The following is a 21,286-nucleotide window of genomic DNA, read 5'->3' as shown; positions in this document are numbered from 1 at the left end:
AACTTTATGAATATTAGGGGTCCTATCATTGGGCAGGTGTTCTTGGTGAAGGGATGAAATTAACAGACAAGAGTGAGGCAGGAAGTTTGGTGGTTACATCAGTGAGGTAGAAAACTTGACTAAATAGCTTAATAAAACCTAAGTTTAGTTTTTGACATGACAAGAAGATTGGTGTAGACAGATTTTAGTTTACATAGTTTGGTGGCCTTATATTAATCTCTGGGATTCTCTTGAGCAGTAGTATTTTGGACTGGCCTGGAAGATGTTAAATTTTCAGAAATTTGTGAACTGGTTGTGAAACAGGAATTATTGTATTGTAATTTTTGAAGATTTTATTGATTTATTTGAGAGAGAAAGATAGTGAGAGAGAGCATAGGTGAAGAGGAGAGGGAGAAGTAGGTTCCCTGCTGAGCAGGGAGCCTGACATGGAGCTTGATCCCAGGACTCCAGGATCATGACCTGAGCCATAGGCAGACACTTAAAGAACTGAGCCACCCAGGCACCCTGAAACAAGAATTATTAAAAATTAAATTTTACAAACAATGAAATTATTTTTAGTAGGTAGCAAATACTCAAAACTCATTCCACTCTAATTATTTTACTGTATTTCACTATTATCAATGCACTTAAAGTTATTTATAACTATTGTGTGTGGTGGAAATACTGTATAATGGTGTGCTTGGTGCACATATTTTCTTAATTTGATGTTAAATGATGTTACATTGTTGGCTTTAATTAGAATAGGGTGGTGGTACACCAAGGAAATTAGCAAATGCTGCATGTAAGGCTCCCTCCACCCCATCCTCCTGATGCCACAGAGAAACAACTTGTTAAGAATTTCATAGCATGGGCGCCTGGGTGGCTCAGTGGGTTGAGCCGCTGCCTTTGGCTCAGGTCATGATCTCAGCGTCCTGGGATTGAGTCCCACATCGGGCTCTCTGCTCAGCAGGGTGCCTGCTTCCTCCTCTCTCTCTGCCTACTTGTGATCTCTCTCTGTCAAATAAATAAATAAATAAAATTAAAAAAAAAAAAAAAGAAAGGGGGATGGTGGTGGGGAGATAAGGGAAAGGTGGTTCATGAATTAGAAAAGCTAAAAGTGAAAGTGTAAGGGGCTACTTCCAGCTGGATGGTGTTAGGGATAAGGGGCTGTAAATTGTGGGTTGGTCAGGTCACTCAGGAGCCCCAGTGTTTGAGGAATGCTGAGGACTTTTTGACTAAACATAGGAATTAAGGTAAAATAATGCAGATGGAGAGGTAAGACACATGTGATTAAAAATTAGATGATTTTTTATAACCTGTCTTCCCACTTAATGTGTGATGGATCTTTTCATTTGTTAATTATTCTTCTACAACACAATTTCTAAGACTTCAGAGTATTCCATTATTGAATTCTTTCCCTAAAGGAAATTCAATTAATGGCTTTGAATATCTTAATATTATTTAGTTTTCATTGTTTGCCACTAATGGTCAACAACCCAGGCTATGTTTACTTATATTTCATGAGAAAAGGAAAGGTACAGGAGATAATCTGGTTAAATGTAGAAATTGAAAGTATTGTCGGGGGAAAATTTACATTTTCATGTTTTGATTATTCTATTCACTTGGTGAAGTATAAGGAAAAAATTAAGAAATAAAAAACTATTTTGACACCTTAGCCTTAAGCTTCTACACTAAAATAAAAGGAAAATAATGCTCATATATCAAGGGAAATAGGTTACAAGCTGAAGCATGCAAACCTCTTCACACAATCAAATGTACTGCCAAAAAGGAATTAATGGTATTCTACTTATTTTCATTGAGATAACATTAGAAACTCCAGCTCTGGTAAAAATTTAGCAAACTGAATGTCCAATTGAATTAATTGAACTTCTCTGGGAAGAAGAATTCTAGTTATTGCTTTTCTATTTTTCCAAACTTGTTGCTATTAAATTACAATAGGCACTTATAGCCTGTGAAAGCATTGGCTATGGCACTAGAGTTCCCTAGGCTGTGTCATTCCCAGATGAACTTCCTGTGAGACAAAGTCTCTGATGTAGCTACATTTCGAGTTGGAGACTCCATCAATTTTAGAGCTTTTAGTTTACAAAGGAGAATAAAAATAAAGAAAGGTTTTAATGTGGAAAATATGAAACCTTTTTTGTTTCAGAGTATATTTTCCCCTTTCCCTGTAAGATTCATTTAAGAATTGAGTGCTGTCAAACCTGTCAGGGGAGCAAAGATGATTTGTAGCCTTAAAGAAGACTTAACTCAGAAATCAAAATGAAAGGGAATGTGCTAATATCTTTCCATTGAGGAAGAGTGCAATTTAAATTAAGGAAACAGCACCCCCACCCCACATACACATCCCGACTGTTCAATGAGATATCAAAATAAGGCAGATTCTTTGTATCAGACAGAAAATGTGCTGGAGTCAAGATTTTCTTCCCTGTTGTCACCAACAAGTAGCCTGAAATAAATATTCTATTTTAAAAAGAAATTTGACTGATAGCTCCTGTTTGCCTTTCAAATTATCATTTCATTTTTATTTCCTATAGTTCAGCATTTTCATTCAGAACAGCTATATTTCTGGTCAGAAAGGGAAACCGAAAGTGGAATCATATAGTAAAAGAATGATAGAGAAAGTTCTTCGGTATGTATCATTCCAAGTGCCAGAATTACAGATGATGTGTTAACCTGTGACATGCTATTCTGTTCTTACATTTTTTGATAAGTCAGGAATTCGAAGAATAATAAAAGTGTAAAAAGCATAGATATTGTTTCCTGAGAGAGCTTTTTTCCATCTAACATTGCACTCCAAAGAACATGAGGAACTCCAGAAGCTGCTCCGTTTTTGAAAAGCATCTTGACATTACTCTTAAAAGAAGATTGGCTACATTTTGAATTCCTTACATGACTTCTCCAAATAATTTATTGAATGCTTATAATATGTCAGCTATTCCTCCAAGCTCTTTATTTGCATTGTCTCGTTTAATCTTCACAATAACCTTATGAGATAGTAATATTAACTCCTTTTTATAGATGACAAAATTGGGACTTGGAGAGATTTAGTAATGCTACACAGCCAAAAAGCAGTGTAATTACAGGAGAGCCCAATCTTTGAATTATTACCTTTGTTTCCTAACACAAAACTTATAGGCGAAATAGAAGGCGAAAACAAAACACCTGTACCTCAATAAACAGAACATTTCTTTTTACCTCCTGCCTTCTGAGCCCTTTGTTCATAACTTGGTATGGAGAGGCAGAGGTGGGGATGGGTGGAACCAGGTATCCATGCTACGGATGTATGTGTTCCAGAGGCAAACTAGAGAGGATGTAAAGCTGATGTAGGAAGGAAAATGAGGAGGAAGAAAAACTCAGAAAAATAATAAACTGCATGAATTTTGATGGCCATAGTATTTAAAAAGTCCCTACAGACAATTTTCAAAATACTTGTATCCTGGAGGTATTTTCTGTGGATGCTGGTAGCTAAATATTTCAAAACCACTCATCATTCATTTCTACATTCCCAAAACCCTACCCTAGAAATGCTCCTGTTAAGAAATGAGATGACTCCAGCTAGTTTTGACTTCCTATAACCTTAGAAGTTATGTATTTTGAACTTCTTTTTTCTTTTTAAGATTTTATTTTCTTGAGAGAGAGAGTGAGAGTGAGTACACATGAGTAGGGGCTAGGGGCAGAGGGAGCAGGAGAAACAGACACCCCAACTGAGCAGGGAGCTCAATGTGGGGCTTGACTTCAGTAGAGTGGGATCAGGACCTGAGCTGAAGGCAGATGCTTAACTGACTAAGCCACCCAGGCACCCATATTTTGAACTGGTTTAATGAAAGACAAACATAATCCATATTTTTAAGGATGTTTTGTGTGACAGAGTATATTCATAGAAATAAATCTTTAAATTCTAAGACAGACTAGATATCTACCACTTTTCCGATGAGGAAGAATGGGCCATAGAAGCAAAGCAGTGTAAGATGACCTGAGAATATGGATATAGAATGTAGCAGATGAACCAAAAGTTCTGAACTGGCTGGAGATTGTTGTTGTAAAAGTATACATGGTAATTTTTTGGGAAACATCCTCCAGCAGTATATTAATCAGGTGTTTGGTAGCATCTTGCGCTCCAAAATAATGCCATGTTGTTTTATTTTTCTGTTGAATTGTCTAAGTTTTTAAATATTTAGTCTATTCTATTTCTTACATTTACATATGAATTTCCTCACAGGAACTAAAGGTTTCTTTACCAATGTAAGCAGTAAAATGATAGATTACTCATATTTACTGTGGGAACTATGTTAGAAGTGGAATTATATATCCATATAAATTAGCTTACAGAAGCCAGAAAAGTAAAATTCACAGTAGGAAAACTCATTATTTTTATTGCTTAATTAAATGGTTCATAACAGATATCAGGCTACTAAAGGAATAATGGACTTCTCCAAGGAAAAGACTGATGAAGAAATAAGAGAGAAGTTTACCAGAAGGAAAGGGGGCTATTGGTTTTCTTAGCCTATGTAGTGATTTTTCATTGCTTAGGTAGATGCAGTTAGTAGCAGAGAATTTCAGTGATGTGGACTCCCTGCTGGATATGTTCTGGGGTCTTGTGTCCCATGAAGCCAGGAAGTGGATAAGTAACTATTTTATGAAATTAGTAATGAAATAGTTATGAACATTCAGGGAAAAAAAATTGACTCAAATGTCCAAAATATCAAAAAGCAGTATTTTTTTAAATTTATTTTTTATTTTCAACATAACAGTATTCATTATTTTTGCACCACACCCAGTGCTCCATGCAATCCGTGCCCTCTATAATACCCACCACCTGGTACCCCGACCTCCCACCCCCTGCCCCTTCAAAACCCTCAGATTGTTTTTCAGAGTCGATAGTCTCTCAATTCCCCCAATTTCCCCCAACTCCCTTCTCCTCTCTAACTCCCCATGTCCTCCATGCTATTTGTTATGCTCCACAAATAAGTGAAACCATATGATAATTGACTCTCTCTGCTTGACTTATTTCGCTCAGCATAATCTCTTCCAGTCCCGTCCATGTTGCTACAAAAGTTGGGTATTCATCTTTTCTGATGGAGGCATAATACTCCATAGTGTATATGGACCACATCTTCCTTATCCATTCGTCCATTGAAGGACATCTTGGTTCTTTGACAGTTTGGCGACTGTGGCCATTGCTGCTATAAACATTGGGGTACAGATGGCCCTTCTTTTCACTACATCTGCATCTTTGGGGTAAATACCCAGTAGTGCAATGGCAGGGTCATAGGGAAGTTCTATTTTTAATTTCTTGAGGAATCTCCACACTGTTCTCCAAAGATGCTGCACCAACTTGCATTCCCACCAACAGTGTAAGAGGGTTCCCCTTTCTCCACATCCCCTCCAACACATGTTGTTTCCTGTCTTGCTAATTTTGGCCATTCTAACTGGTGTAAGGTGATATCTCAATGTAGTTTTAATTTGAATCTCCCTGACGGCTAGTGATGATGAACATTTTTTCATGTGTCTGATAGCCATTTGTATGTCTTTATTGGAGAAATGTCTGTCCATATCTTCTGCCCATTTTTTTATATGATTGTCTGTTTTGTGTGTGTTGAGTTTGAAGAGTTCATTATAGATCCTGGATGTAGTATATTTTTTACTGTTTATCTTCGTGAAAAGTTTTTTCAACCCAATGCTATACTTCCACATATACTTCTGCTATAATTCTGCAACATCATAATTTTCTACTTTATGCAGTCTCCAGAAAAATTATTTTTTAAGATTTTATTTACTTATCTGACACACGCAGAAACAGAGAGAGAGAGAGGATACAAGCAGGGGAAGCAGCAGAGGGAGAGGAAGAAGCAGGCTCTCCACTGAGCAGGGAGCCCAAAAGGTGGCTTGATCCCAGGACTCTGGGATCATGACCCAAGTTGAAGACTGAGGCTTAACTGAATGAGCCACCCAGGTGCCCCTCCAGGAAAATTCTTTAATTGTTGAATCCATTTATTGACTTTCATGTAGCCACAGATTATAAAAATTTAATAGAGACAGATGAAATATGAAATTTGAAAAAAGTTTGTATAAGCAAAAATCTGAAATTTGCAAATTCCTGAATTTAAAAAATTTAAAAATCCATATTTTTAAAGTGGGGATTTTGAGTAAGTTGTAAACTGTGTTTATGCTTTTGCCACATGGTAGAAATATTTTCAAACTGTTTATGCATATCAAGATGTTTGTGAGAGTCTTTGCTAACTATTTGCAGTTTTTAAAGCAAAACTATTATAATTTTAGAGTATTTTGAAAATATGCTATATAGCTAAGTCTTAAAAGACCTTATTTAATGATAGTATTGGCCTAAGTGCTGACAATTTTTTTTCTGAAAAATAAGCAACTTTAGAATAAAAGAAGACATGATGAAGTACTATTATTATGGATGTATTATTTGTTCATATGTTGTATTTTAATAGTATAGTTGAAAGTAAAAATATCTATAATGGTTGCAGATATGTCATCCTTTAAACAATGTCCCTGCTTTATATTTATTCTATTGAGAATTTGTTTAGGGGTTAGTTAATGAATATAAATGATCAGTCAGATATAATACAGCTGATGTCAATTTATTTAAATCAGTGACTGATACTATAATGTATAGAACCCTGGGCATTCATGTTAGAATAAAGGTAGCTGTACTCTAAGTTAAATTCCTGAAGTTTCGTTAAAACTACATTTAAAATGATCCAAAACCCTTGCTTCATTGTGATAAGATTAAAGGCATACTCATTCCCTGGAGGGTAAATGGAATAACCATCGTTGAATTACATCACCTGTATGAATTACATCACCTGTAACTCATTCCAGGCTTAAGCTGGCTGGCACCTTTCTCTCCTGAAACACATGGTCAAGTGCAAAAGAATGGATTTCTGCTAGGAAGGGGAAATAGGACATGGATGAACAATAAACTATGCCTGTTGGAAAGAGCATGAGAAAGAGATGAAAAGTATATGTGCTATTGAGGTTGTCAAGAAATTGCCTCAACACCTCTAAAGCTTTTTTCTCTTTCATACACACATACACACACATACACACACACCCCTGCACAATCTTATGCATGTTGTCTATATTCACAAAAGGTAATTTTTTCATATTCCTTAAGTAGGTGTATATATCCATTGCTCTTTGCAAGCACATTAAGGTGACCAAGTTTGGGATTTATTCAACAGCAGACTAGCTCTGCTTTCCCAGCCTAAAGGAGCTCTTGTCCTTTAATGTTGCTATGACTTTTTTTTTTTTAATTTTTTTTAATGAAAATATTTTTTTTCTGTTTCTTTTATTCTTATATATTTTTTTTAATTTTTAATTTTTTATAAACATATATTTTTATCACCAGGTTTACACACTTCACAGCACTCACCAAAGCACATACCCTCCCCAATGTCCATAATCCCACCCCCTTCTCCCAAACCCCCTCCCCCCAGCAACCCTTTTGCAACTCTAAGGTGCCACATAAAGATCTCATTTTATACTCCAGTGTTAGAATTGCTATGGTCTGGACACCAAAATATTAACTATTTGGGATTTTTTCCAACTTTATCCCTAGTTTTCCTCAGACTGAAGATAAAGATAGATTACATCTGAGGAAAATATCTCACTTTGCTAATGCATTCATCTGTTCTGATAAGCTCTCACTGGATGTTTTTCACTCCAATCCACTGTTAAAATAGTATCAATTTATCTCACGCTTCACATACCCGACTTTATTTTACAGGTGGAGTTTTCCCTAGAATGGTTGAACTACTCTGTAGAGTCATACAGGGTAAAATTCCCGACCCATGCTGTCCTGTGCACTTGTGCCTCCATTAGAGACAATCAGGCCGAGCCATAATTTTGACTAATATTGTTGGCTTGAAGACATGCAGGTCTACTTTTTCATCCTAACGGACCTGGAAGAAGAGAGAAGAGAAGCAATTTTTGGTTTGATGAGGTGCCTAGCTGACACTTAGGCCTGGATTTCTAAAATGTCCTGAAGCTAAATTCAGAAGAAATGGAGTTGATTTTTGGTGGGTCCCGCTGCCTTTTGAATGGCACTTTATCCACTGCTATTGGTTTTGATAGGGCTATTATATAACCTGTTATTATTAAGTTCTATAACCTTGGGCTGTCAGTGATTGTGAACTTTCTCTTGATAACTGGTTCAGATGCTTTTTAGCCTTTTGGTTCTGGGGCAGACTCAGGATAATACTATTCATAAGGTTCTGCTTTATCAATTTGGACTAATTGCTTTGAATTGCAATTAAAATTTATTTGGACATGAGAGAGGCTTGTACATTCCTAAATGTCCAGTTAAGGCCATTTATTAATGGTTAAAATGTCATAGGATGCCAAGAGCAAACAAGAAGAAGATGAATATCTCCTCTCCTGGTAACATTTTCTTCACCTTCCTGTCCTATCATATAGATTAATGTGTTGTTTTGGGAAAGGACTGAAATTGGATAATACTCTGAAAGGCTGAGTTGAGGATAAAAGGGTTTCTTGGAACCCATATGTCTTCATAAAAAATGTTGACTTTTGAGACAGGCTGAGGTGTAGCATTGTCTGTTTGGCGGATAGCTCATAGGCTGCGAGAGGACAATAAAATCTCCAAGGTTACTCCAATCCAGATTGATCTTTGCTTTCATTTAAGTTGCCTTAGAATCACAAGTACACAGGCAGTGGTGACAGAGGAATCACAGTGTGATATGGAAAATAGAGCTGAAGCAAAAACCAGCTTAGCTACAAATTAAAGCAAATAATATAAATACTGAGCAGAAAACACCTACATTTCTTTTGTCTTCATAGTGAAGAGCTTGGAGTCAGTGGGAAATGAGATAAGATCTTAATATATGAGGGTAGCCTGATGAAGTTTGTTACAACTGAATTATAAAGTGACAGCTAGATAGAAAAGTTGGCAACATATGGAATAATGGCAAGATAATCTGCATTAAATGGAGAAAGTCAAGTGTGAATAATAAATAACAAATGAAGAAACAAAGAAGGCAAAAGCTGGCCTGGGTGAAGCTCAGAGGGGAGATTGTATTTCCATTTTGTGCTGCAAAATTTCAAAGATCTAATAGAATAAGTATTCAGGGCTGAACCATACAGCTCTAAAAGGGGTCGTTGGCTAAAAGTGACTGGATGGCAATTTATTATTTTATTTTATTTTTAAATATTTACTTATTTTTTGCTGTCTGTCATTTTTAAAAAAGATTTTATTTATTTATTTGACAGAGAGAGATCATAAGCAGGCAGAAAGGCAGGCAGAAAGAGAGCGGGGAAGCAGGCTCCCCGCTGAGCAGAGAGCCTGATGTGGGCTTGATCCCAGGACCCTGAGATCACGACCTGAGCCAAAGGCAGAATATTTAACCCACTGAGCAACTCAGGCACCCCTACTATCTTATCATTTCAGAAAGCATGAGAAGTAAAACTATTTCAAATAGAGTTCTAAATGTTGTGGGAGAAAGGAGAATTGACCAAAATAAGGACATTTTGATGGAGGAAGGAAAATGCTAAAGAAAAAACGAATCTGTAAGAGAAATCTGGAGGCATAGGACAGTTCATTGAGAATCTAATAGTGTTAGTATAGCATTGCTTATGAGTTGGTTTGGATGCCTTTAGCTATAACTAATATAAAAACTAATTTCAACTGCCTTTTAAAATTAGAGTCCTTATTGCCTCACAAATTTGGTAGTCCAGTGGTAGGTCTTCAGTAACATAACTCAGTTTTACCTCTTAGATATTCTTAAATCTTTAAGAGAGAGGCAAGATGGAGTTAGTGAATATAGCTTTGTATTCATGCATAGCCAGCCCACAGGGAAAAAACTATTATCTCCTGAGATCAAGGCATGGTATCTAAGAAATATCCAGAAAACAAAAACAAAAACAAACTTCCTCTCAGGTCTCATTGGACACCACTGCCCCACATAAACACCCCAAATGGGTGCAGGATGGGATTAATACAAAATCAGCCAGATCTACCCTAGAGCTGAATTCCCTGGACTCACATGTGAGAGACAATAAATAAACAAGTTTGTAGTAACTTGGAACAGTTACATTCTATTGTGATGATAGACAGCTCTAAAATCTCAGAAACTTAAAGGAACAGGTGTTTCTCACTTGGTATCTCCGAATCATTTGGGTGTCCTCATTCAGAGTCAGGCTAAAGGAGCGTTTGGAAGAGTCTAAAGTGAGCTGCTTTGGCTTAAGCTATTTTAAAACTAATTTAAAACATTTCCATCAAACCCTCTTGAGGGGCACTTGGTTGGCTCAGTCGGTTAAGCGACTTTGACTGCCTTCACTCAGGTCATGATCCCGGGATCCTGGGATTGATTCCCGAGTTGTGCTCGCTGCTCAGGGGAGAGTCTGCTTCTCCTGCCTTCCACTCTGCCTACTTGTGCTATCTCTGTGTTCAATAAATAAACAAAATCTTAAAAAACAAAACAAAACAAAAACAAACCATCTTGACCTTTTGTAGTCTATGTTTACCTCTATTCCTTATCCTGGGCAACAAACTGATTTGTTTTTATTACTATAGATAATTTAATTTTTCTTAAATTTTATATAAATGAAATAGAAATTTTTTTATTTACCTTTGAGTAATTTTCTGCTTTTGCCTATTTTGAATAAAGCTGTTATAAACATTTGTGTACAAGTCTTTGTATGGACATGTGCTTTCTTTCCTCATATATAAATATTACATAAATATTTTAATTTTGTTTTAAACATTCATATGTATCTAAAGGAAATTAGAAGTAAAATACTTTAATGCTTATTCAGATATTTACAGTTTATAACACTTTTCATCTCTTCCTGGAGACCTAAGTTTCCCTCAGGTATTATTTAACTTTAGCATAAAGAATATCCTAAAGTTCATTCTTTTTACTTTTTCTTTCTTCCTCCCTCCCTTCCTTTTCCTTGTTCCTTCCTTCCTTCTTTCCCTTTCTTTCTTCTCCCTCTCTCTTTCTCTATTTCACTGAAGTTTGTTAGAGATAGGTTTTAATTTTATTTTACTGGGAGATATATTTATTTGTCTTTGATTCATTAAGGATATTTTTGATGGGTATGGATTTCTGGGGTTTCAGATTTAAGATTTTTTCCACCGCTTTCTAGTTTTCCCTAGTTTATGTTGAAAGTCCATAATAATTCACATCTTCAATTCCCTGAAGTGTTGATTTCTTTGGCTGCTTTCAAGATTGTTTTTTTTTTTTTTTTCAGTTGTTTGAGTACACAGAGCGGAGGTTTGAGTTTCTTTGTATGTACATGGTTTGGATTTCTTCAGTAGATAAATCTGTTTTTCACCAAATTTGGGGGATTTTCCACCATTATTTGTTCGACTGTATTTTTAATTCTCACTTTTTTCTCTTCTCTCTTTCTATGACTCAAATTACATCCATGTCAGATTTTGCATCTGTCCCTAGGTCCCTGAAGTTCTCTTTATTTTTTCTATTTTTTAATTGGATATTTCCTAATGATCTATATGCACATTGGAGTATTTTTGCCCCTCTGACATCTCTATTTTACTTTTAAACTTATCTATTTTTATTTTTTAATTTTTAATTTTAGACCCTATATTTTAAACAATATTTAAAATTTTCTATTTCTCACTGAAAAATCTTATCTTATCTTTCTGTTCATTAGAAGTATATATTCCTATGCCCTATTGAATATAGTGGTCATAGTTTTAATAGCTGTTTTTAAGATTTTGCATAATGATTTCAACCCTTGGATCACATCCAGGTTTTCTCTTTGTTTGTTTGTTTGTTTGTTTTTCTTAAGAATAGGTAACATTCTTTTCTTCATGTTTAAAATAATTTGCAAAATTGTTTCTTTAAAATTGTAATTACTATTCTGTGGAGACACTGGATTCTGTTATATTTCTTCAAAAATGTGATGTTTTTATCAGAAGATAATTTTCCTGTATTCAATCAGAAAAGTCTATTTTGTTTTTGAAAATCTAGGAGAGTTAAAATTTTTGTTTCTTATTTTAGATTTACATATAAGTTGATTTGAGTTTTGCTGATCATTCATAAACCAAAGATTAGACAAAGACTTGAATGAAGTTTATTCTTAGAACCAGAATTGCCCTTATTTTCTTCTCTTTGCTTTTTACTTCTAATTTCCCTTTTACTTCTCATTGTTAATGGTTGCTCTAAGCTCTGTCCTTTAGATTTTCAGGCCAGAAACATTTTGGGCTTTCTCTCAGGATTTTGGCTTCCTTTTGCTTTATCATGACTGGTATACCCTCAGTGTAAAGCCATTCAAATGGGGACTTATTGAGCTGTAGTCCTTTCTTTTAAGTTTTGACTTTTCAAAAAAATTGTCTACTTTAAGACACCTGGGTGGCTCAGTTGGTTAAGCATTTGCCTTTGGTTCAGGTCATGATTTCAGGGTCCTGGAATCAAGCCCATCATTGGGCTCCTTGCTCAGCAGTGAGTCTGTTTCTCCTTCTCTCTCTGCCCCTCCGCTGCTTGCTCTCTCTCTCTCTAAAAAATAAATAAAATCTTTAAAAAATTTGCCTGCTTTATTCCATTCTTTAGAGCTTTTAGCTGTTTTTTTCTTTTAGTATTTAGTCCAGGTTTTATAGCTGTCATCTATCATTATCTATCTATCTATCTATCTATCTATCTTTTGGGAGCTTACTCCACTATACCAGAGTAAGAAATTTTTTCTTGCTTTTGAGGTTTCTCTTTGAAAATAGAACAAGTGAATTCTACTCTATTTCTTTGATTAAATGAAGCCATATGGCCATACATATCTCCAAGAAGGCAGGGATTGTAATACCACAATATATCCCTAGATGAGAGACTCTGAATATTTTTAAATAGTATTGAAGACTCCAGACTACCACATCTCAGAATTATGGGAAGGAGCAGAGGAATTCGCACTAAACTATTACTCAAGAGATCCACTTTATGATATGTCCAACAAAATGGTAGATGAAGTGATTGGCAAAAGGTTAAACAGGGTGGTCAAGGATATTTTAGTCTTCATGTGTGAAATATCAATTTTGTACAAATAGAACATATTCATGTACTGTTTGTATAAAAAATCATTAATTTTTAAAGATAAATTTGACTACTTAGGGGAAAGATCAAAAGGCAAATGACTATATATATGTGTATATGTACATATATATATAATACTCTTTCTTAAATCTTATGATTAGCAATGTGTTCTTATTCTTTCAATAAACAAGGGAAAGAATAATATCTAAGTGATTATGGTAATTACTATAAAATAAATTTTTATTGCTGCAGACATCCTAAAGGCCTTTATTTAGAAGAGACTCTTCAAAGAATTTAACTAAGATATACTGCAGTTGTAATTTAGAAATTATTAGTATAATTAAGTATAAAGGCCAAAGTTTAATTGCCTAGTAGTTACTAAATAACTATTTGGGTCTCCAAAAATAATATAAATATTATTCAGTAATTTATAAAATATATAACCTAATACTTAAACCTTAATAAATATTTATAACCTAATACATATTTATGCTTTAATAGGATATCATATGCAAAATCTGTAATTAGAAATATAAATGTCATTATTAGGTAAAACAAATTTAGTTCATTAGTCTTGTATTATTTCAACAATATAACTTTATAAGTAGAAAAAATCAACAACTTTAAAAATACCAGGTTAGTCCATATTAAACAAAAGGCAACTAGTTCTTTTTCATAAGAAGACATTGATCTTATGTAATTTCTAATGTTTTCATTAAAATAATGATGACCTTTATTCCACCCAAAATGCAAATTATGTCAATTCAAATACATAAATTTAGTCTATGTAGTTTCCCAGCTTCAACATATATATATATATATATATATATATATATATATATATATATATTTCACTAATTCTGAATGATAAATTAAATACAAAAATTAAATCTCAGGCTGAGATTTTTCTGAACTGAGGTTTTCAAAATTTGCAAATCATGTGGGTATGACATAGGATTCTATTGTTTATTATTTGCTTTTCCTTGGTGTCCAGTGAGATTGTCTATCTTTTCGTATATTTTTTTTTTGTAAATGGAACTATATGAATTATCTGGTCTCATCTTCTGTCCATTTTTCTATTGAATTGGTTGTTACTTAATGATTTGTAGGGATTCTTAGTTTAGTCTGGATATTAACAATTTGTTGGCTATCTTTTCTGTTATTAGTTTCATGCACTGTGCATATCATTTTATTTCATGCTCTTTGATAAACTCTATCATTTTATTGTATTCAATTTAATTTAGCATACTTTACCTTCACAGATTGTTTTTCTATATCTTATTAATAAAATTCTTTAAAGATTTTCTTCTATAACTTTTCCTAAATTTCTAAAAGTTTTTCTTTCTCATTGGGTATTAAATGCACACAGGATTTGTTTTTTTGTGGGCTTTGAGTAAAGGATCTATTGTTTTTTCTTTGGATAGTCAATTGTGTAAGTGACATTTCTTGAACCTGTATATCCTTATTTCTTCCTTGACTAGGGATATTACCTCAGGCATATGCCAAGTATTCATATATCTTACATATGAGTTTTGAGATTACATTATCTTATCTTTTTCATTCTTGGAAAAAAATTTGAAGGGAAATGTACCTTCTGGTATTTACACTTTAGTGAAACCCTTCCCTTGAACATGGGATGTATTTAATAGCTCCTAGTAAGTAGAAAACAGCAAAACTTATTAGGTTATTAAAAAAAAAGGCCAGTGCCTTCTCTCTTGGGCACTCTTTCTCACTCTCAGATCCTTCATTCAAGGAAAAGTAATCTGTATGTTGTGAGCAGCCTTTTGGAGATGCCCTAAGGATCGCTCCACTGCATTGAGTGGAATAACTTTTTAAAAACAATTTTATTTTGAAAGAAGGATGTTGATTTTAGGCACCAAAAGGAATGGACTTTGTTGGTCAAATTTTATTGTTTTTTCTCCTCAAAGTCCCAACCTATGTTCAGGGAATTTCCATGCCTCATGGATTTAGTCAATGTCCGTGAAGGGCTCTTACTATGAACTAAGAAATTCCCCCAAAACCCAAACCAAAAACATGCCATTCTATCCTCCCCCCTGCTATGCATAGATATTTAACCTAGATGAAACAAATCGAATGCAGTCATTTTGAATTGTGCAATAGGAGTTACCGTACAGAACAACAAAAAATTTAAAAACATATAAACAAACACTAATCAACGAGCCAACCAACCAACCAAATAAACTAATCCAGAGACTGCATAGCTTCCTTTCATGTCACAGTGGTTATTGCAGCTGCCCAGCTTCTGGTATCTGCAGGGTTAAGGGCAGAGTTTCAGAAAGAGGCATTCCTCAGACCTGTGTTGGAAGTGTAAGCCATGATACTTAGTGCTAGTGGCAGAGAGGTACTCACTAGGCCACTTGTATGCCATCCTTTAGGGTATTGTTTCTCTTTGCCATTAAACCAGGTTCTCACCTCATATACTTTAAAAATTTCTCTCTCTTTTTTCTCTTTCTTTCTTTCTTCCTTTTTTTTTTTTTTTTAAGATAATCACAAAGTAACAAAAAGTCCTTAAACATGTTAGGATTTATTTTCCTTGCACATTTTGAAGAAATGGGCATTTTCTAAATAACTAAGTCTAACCACCAAGCTATAAAACTCGCATTGAGATATCACTAGTGTCTCCTCTTGTGTCTCATTCAAGTTTCACCCATTGTCCTGATCTTTTGCAGAAAAAGAACCCAACCAGAATTTCATGCTGCATTTATTTGACATTTCTCTTCCATTATCTCCAATCCGGGATAGTTCCTCAGTCTTTTCTTGAATTTTATGACTTTGACATTTTTCAATTAACTGGTTATTTTGTAGAAATGTCCCTCAATATTGCTTTGTCTGTTTCTTTATGATTAGATTCAGGCTATATCTATTTCTCAGGATACTGCTGACATGATATCCTGAGAAAGATACATATATGTGTTTTTGTCATTCCACCCTATTTGGTGGCTTATAATTTCAATGTGTTCTGTTACTGGTGAAGTTAAATTTGATCACTTGAATAAGGTGATCAAATGTCTGCTAGGTATTATGAAGTTATTCTATTACCTTTTGAAATGAGTAAGTAAATGAAGAAGTCCTTTGGAACTTTGAGAATATCCTTTTTTTGATCCTTTGTTTTTCTTTTTATTTATTTATTTATTAAATTTAATATGGACATATAGATTCCTATTTTATTTGATGAGTTTTAAGCCTATACTTTTATTCACTTTGACACTCAAATTATCTCTGATTTGGCCATATTTCATTAATGATGAAATATGATTCCCTTACAATTTAAACATTTCCTTTCTTTCTGGCATAAGAAGGTAGTTCAAACTAATCAGGTACTTTCCCGGCTCTAACCTTGGAATTAACTTTTTCTTTAATGAGCCCTCATTCCCTTTCATGAAAATTTAGACACCAATATTTGGGAATTAGATATCCTCATTGCTCTTGTCATGTGGATAACAGGTGATGAGAAATCTGGTTCCCATTATTCTCCATATATTAATTAAAAAATATCAGTATCTATAGATTTAGCCTTCTCACTGCCACCACAACTTAATTCCCAACCACAGAACATACACTTTCTCACTATGCTTGGATTCCAACACTCCATCCTGAGTTGTCTCCTTTATAGATGCCCTCTACACTTTATGTTGTCTCCAAAATCATAAATTTGGACACTTATGCCCACATGGACTCCCTTCTTTTTCTACTCAGGCTCTAAACCTACATTGGGTTAATTCTGATATCCTCTACCATTCCTGCATTACTCTTGTTCTCATCTTATTGACACTTTGGTAACTCACGCAGGTCACCCCCTTGCAGTGCAGCCCTCCTTACCCTGCTCCTGCCAGAGCTCCATCTCTCCTCTACAGAGTTGCTCTCTTCATTCTGTTCAGGTTACAGACCCTACTAAGCCTCTCTCCCAAGCCAATGCCCACCTCACCCCACTTTGACAATTTTCTTTAGGTCCCTCCTCAGCTCCCAGGAATGAATTTTGGAATGGTTTGTTCGGGAAGAAAAAGAAGGGATAGAAATAAAAGAGGTAAAGGGTAAAAGACTTAATATACTGTTAGCAAATTACTCTTTTGCTAAATCAACCAGAGTTATTATTTTTTTTCATTACAACTAAGAAAACTGACTAAAACACACTGTAAGAAAAGACTTCTTTTCAGGGGAGGACTTTTGTGGAAAATGTATAAAACTGCTGAACGTATAAGCCAAGTCTCTCTACTATATTTTATGTTCTAAAATTCACCTATTACCTCTTTTATAAGAAATAAAAAGAAAGAAATTTAATTCAATGGAAAACAAGTATTGAAGCAGTAGCATGATAAAACAGCCAGGGATAAATGGAAAAATAATTCCAGAGGAAGCAAAGTTGCAAGAAAAAGAAGAGAACTTTCAAAAAAAAATGACTGATTTGTGATCGTGGTGACAATTTGAGAGAATGTTGTATACATAAAACCAGAACAAGCTGCTAAGAGAGAGAGAGAGAGAGAGGGAGAGAGCAAGCCACTACCTAGGACTTTACCCAGAATAGGTAACAGGTCTTTGCTTTCTGATCAGCTAAATATTTCTAGAATTCATATTATTTTATTCCTACCCAATAGAGGGAGATATGACAATGATCAAGTCCTCCTCTTGGAGCATATGTATACTCTCTTTTTACATATACATTTTTTTACATCTATAATGTTCTTTTCATAAAAATGATTTGGCTTAGTGAAAAGAATATGAACTTTGGAGCCTGGAGTCTGACTGACTGGGTTTGAACCTGCACTCTGTGATGGTTGTGTGACCTAGCAAGTAACTTAACCTCTCACTGTGACTTAGAGTCTTTGTGTAGAATGGGGATGATCACAGAATTGAAAGGATGCTTAAAAAGCAATATGAGAAAAGCACTCAAATGAATACCTAGCATATGATGAGTTGTGTCTTAGTATCATAACAATATTAATTTACATATGTATTTTATGTACACACCCAATACTATACTTTGCTCTGTACATTTATACACACAACAATATTTCTTAAAAGATTAGCTAAAAATTAACATGAATTAAAGTTTAATATTGTATTACTCCATGCTGGAGACCATCTTGCACAAGCCCTGGGATGAGGGTCATTTGAAATCAGTGATCTAGAGCGGCAGCATATAGGAATCTAGTGAGATCACCACTAAGGGATTCTGAGAATTGAATAGGAACAGGTTTAAAATCAAGGCAGGAACTCTCCACCACAAGTATAAACCACCAGTACCAAGGAGGACCTGGACCTGGATTGGTTTCTTTTATGCTATATATTTCCCATCATGAGAGGGACAAATTCTCAGGCTTGGCTCATTTGTGGCATATAGTTGGACGTAAGAGGAGGGCCTATCAGGAATGAGGAGTAAAGATGTGGAAAGGAGGAAACTTTCTGGTAAAAGAAATTCAATTGGCAGATATGACTTTGAAGTGATAGCTAATGATTTATCTCATTGAATACTCATGGAAATCCTGTAAGATTGATATTATTTTTCCTGTGTTTATGGGTGAGGTAGTTTAAATATTTTTCCAAGGTGGCACAGCTAATAGAGATCTGTGCTAAAGATATGGTTTGAATTCAATTTTTCTACTCCTAGTCTACCGAAAAGGTATCTTCATCACATCCAACACTAACTTCCCTGTTGTTTAGGTTAGAGTAATAATCTCTTTTTCTCTCTCTCAACACACACACATACACACACACATACAAACACACGCCTCATAATAATTTTACTTTGAGGCAAACAACCTGAGCTGTTAATGGAAAATAATGTTAGAAACAGTTTTAAATTACATTTGTTTAGTGTATCATCTCTCTCACAAATCTGTGAATTCTTTTGGTTTCAAATGATAGTCACTTGTTAAAGGAAAGGCTGATCATGTAGAAGGAGATATGTTCTTCTTCTATATTTTATATGGTTATTCTTTTATATTCCAAGATAAGTATGGTAATTATTAATTTTTCAGTCAATAAAATTGTTATTCAGGTTTCTCTTTTGTATGTCAAAGTGCATTTTTAATTTATAAGCATCAAACCACTATAATATGTTTTTCTACCTACGCAGTGTCAATAAGATTTCATTTCTGGCCTTGCAAATGGAAAGCACAGCTTCACTAATTGGTTGGATGAAACAGCAGCTCCACTATCTCAGGTATTTGTTAATCTTTTTTCATTCCACTGAAGGTCAGGAATATGTACACACATGCAAATGCATTTGTCACAGTGAGAAAATAGATAGGATAAAGTGATGTAGTCATTAGAAACAGTGAATATTGACAGTCTAATAAAAAGTTACTAGTAAATATTTCATATCACCTTCAAACAATAGTCATATTAACTGAACTTAGAACAGTGAATAATGTCTTCACAACTTATTTTTATCATCTTTAATATAATTGATCATGCAAGAAATGAGGATTTTAGGGAAAAAAAAATCTATGTGCATCTCTAGTGCCTATATGGATATGTACCAAATCCAATTTTTGTTTTCATCTCTTTTAACTTGATCTACTTAGCTGACTTTTAATTGACATACAATCTTAATGTTTACCTGAAACTAATCAATGATAACCTCACTGAATATTTCTGGCTAATAAACAACCATGGTGGAAGGGATTATTGATTCTCGATATTCATGTTGCTTTAAACATTTTATTAATGTGGAGATTTCTAAAGTGATTGTGCAGTGCTATATGTTTGCTTTCTTTGGAGACTTAGTGCTGCATATTTCAACACATTAGTTCACATACTAGAAGTTGCAATTCTTTTATAACAGATGGTTCAGCATCTTGACTCCTGTAATGACCAAGCCTCACATTTCAGAGACTGTGAACCTTGTTGCTTCTTCGCTAGGTCCTTCTGAAGTGCCTACCCAAGTATACAGTGCTATTCATAGTGCAAGGGACAGAGAGAAAATTCTTTCCTAAGCCCTGCAGGCCATCAGTTTATATCCTGAAGCATGAAATTTGATTACTCTTATTATCTGAACTTCCATACCTGATATAGTTGTTAGTGGTCACAAAATCAACCAGGCCTTTGTAAACATTCAGTTCTAGGATTGGACACAGCAGCCTCTAGTTACAGCAAATTTCACAGACTGTCTTTATCCTTTGCAAGATGACATTACATATTTAACGATTTTATGAACTGGCATTTAGAGATGGTCACTATTCCTTTATAAAAAATTAAGCATAAAAAAAATAAGCATAGAGCTAAAAAAATTTTAGATAAAATTTTAGATGAAATTTCAAAAAGTCCCTGGAGCTTAAGGCAAAGAAAAGATATTTCTGCCTGATTTAACAGACAGATTCATTTCTTCTTTTTTTCTGCCTACCTGCCAAAGCTGATCTACCAAAGACCTCTATATTTCCAAATCATCAAACTACATTCACACAGGAGCTTTCTTCCCCACTCCAACTAAATGCACTGCCAATGACCTATATGTTGCTAAATCAAATGATTCATGTTAGGTTCTCATCTTATCTGACCTCTCAGCAGCACTAACCACAGTTATTCACACTATCCAGTTTGGAACACTGTCCTTCCTCTTTTGATTTCCTCTGTGTGGTATTATCTTGATTTTTATACTACCTTTCTGAATATTCATTCCCAATTTCCTTTTCTTACCTTATACATAATTTAAACATTATAAACATTATAACAGTTTCTGAAGTATCACCAGCTCTGTGTGTATTTTGCTAGTAAATTCTCACCAGAAGTTATCCCATCTTTATGTTGATAACTCTTGAATTTATAAATCCAGCACAAATCTTTTACCTGGCTCCAAAACTATTTGTCTACTTGATATCTTCACATCCAGGTATATTTTAGGTTTTAAAATTTAATAGATCCAAAAGTAAATTCTTGATTTCTACCCCCAGACCTCTAATCCAACATCAGTTCTATCCCCCACATTTCCCTATCTTGAGAGTTTACTATGTGCCTGGTATAGAATTAAAAATATTGAAATCCTAGGGATCCTCTAAGCAAAGAGAGAGCCTAAAAGTAGTAGACCAGAAAGGAACAGAGACAATATACAGTAATAGTAACCTTACAGGCAATATAATGGCACTAAATTCATATCTCTCAATAGTTATCCTGAATGTAAATGGGCTAAATGCCCCAATCAAAAGACCAGGGTATCAGAATAGATAAAAAATAAAACCCATCAATATGCTGTCTACAAGAAACTCATTTTAGAGCCAAAGACACCTCCAGATTTAAAGTGAGGG

General features: G+C 34.6%; 1 long non-coding RNA gene across 1 annotated transcript in view; it reads left to right on the top strand.

Moving 5' to 3' along the window:
- LOC309863176 overlaps positions 1-19,206 on the top strand; it is a 354,484-nt gene extending 335,278 nt beyond the window's left edge. Inside the window, exon 3 of the long non-coding RNA XR_014310915.1 lies at positions 19,120-19,206. This is a non-coding gene — a long non-coding RNA (uncharacterized lncRNA). The remainder of the gene's footprint in view (positions 1-19,119) is intronic.
- Positions 19,207-21,286: the final 2,080 nt, after the last annotated feature.

Source organism: Mustela nivalis (assembly GCF_964662115.1).
Source record: "Mustela nivalis genome assembly, chromosome: 4".
In the NCBI taxonomy this organism is placed as follows: domain Eukaryota; kingdom Metazoa; phylum Chordata; class Mammalia; order Carnivora; family Mustelidae; genus Mustela; species Mustela nivalis.
Note: the sequence above shows the minus strand (reverse complement) of the source record. Positions and strands in the feature narration are given on the sequence as shown.